Below are 1,329 nucleotides of genomic sequence, written 5' to 3' on the forward strand. Positions count from 1 at the left end.
CGCGAACGTAAGGATGCGATGACGTCATTACGACCGCGAGATGCGCTCCCTGCATCGGCCGCTAGAGACACAGCCGAGCCGGTAACGTAAGGATGCACTACCCAGAATTGGCCGCTAGAGGAAGACGTGCACGGAGATTCGACCAATCAGAACGCTAGAAAGACAGGCGCGTGCCACTAAAACACACGTGCACGCGCATTACTGCCAGGTATACACGTGCACGCGCATTACTGCCATGTATATACTACTAAAACCTGTTTGTGTTTCACTTATTATCTCATGAAGACCTCTTTTTAATCGTTTAGCAAAAACTTATGATACAATTTTGTAGTCGATATTTAAGAGCGTAATAGGTCTCCAATTTTATATCAATAAGTGATCTTTATCAGGTTTAGGGAGAAGACATATTAAACCTTGCTTCATACTTGTGGACATTTCCTTTTTTAAAGTGCATTCTTTGAATAAATCAAATAGAGGATTTTCAATAGTTTCCCAAAAATGCAAATAAAATTCGACTGAAAGCCCATCATTACCCGGAGATTTCCCTTTTTTCATTGAGCTAACAGCCTCTGAGATTTCCACTTTAGTAATGGGACGTCCGCAGTCCATTTTAAATTGTTCAGATATAGTTGGTGTAAATGCTTTAACTGACTCGATAAATCTATCACATTCATCAAACTGTTTTGATTCATCTTACGATTCCGCTTCTCTAAAGCAAAGAAGTAACTTGAATTTCTGTCCCCTTGTTCCAACCATTTTGCTCGAGACCTTACAAATGCCCCTTTAGCCATTTCAATATACATATTATCTATTTCCTCTTTTAATTTTTTCAACGTTATTTCTTCTTCCTCTGAAAGATTATCCTTACTCATTAAAACATTCAATTTATCCATAATATTTATTTTTTTAGCTAAGTTATTTTTTTTTAATTACTTTTCTTCGTTTAATTGCTATTTCTCTAATTTTGAACTTGAAATATTCCCATTTTTGTATGTGATTCCCTTCGTTTCCCAAATATGCTTTTGGCTGTTTTTTTTGACTGAATAACAAAACTCATCATCTTTTAATAAATTATTATTTAGTTTCCAATAACCACGTATATTACCATTTTGTTGTTTTGTTCCTACTAAGTGGATTGAAATTAATTGATGATCAGAAAGTGGGGCATAGCTATGTAATGATTCTGACACAAATTGCAGACAAGAGGGAGATATAAGCCATAGATCAACTCTAGACTGTAAGGACCTGCTGACGTTGCTCCATGTAAATTCCTTAATGTCAGGGTTTAAAAAAGCCAAATATCTATAACTGCCAGTTGTTCACAAATAT

This window comes from Sander lucioperca, chromosome 5 (assembly GCF_008315115.2).
Source record: "Sander lucioperca isolate FBNREF2018 chromosome 5, SLUC_FBN_1.2, whole genome shotgun sequence".
NCBI lineage: Eukaryota > Metazoa > Chordata > Actinopteri > Perciformes > Percidae > Sander > Sander lucioperca.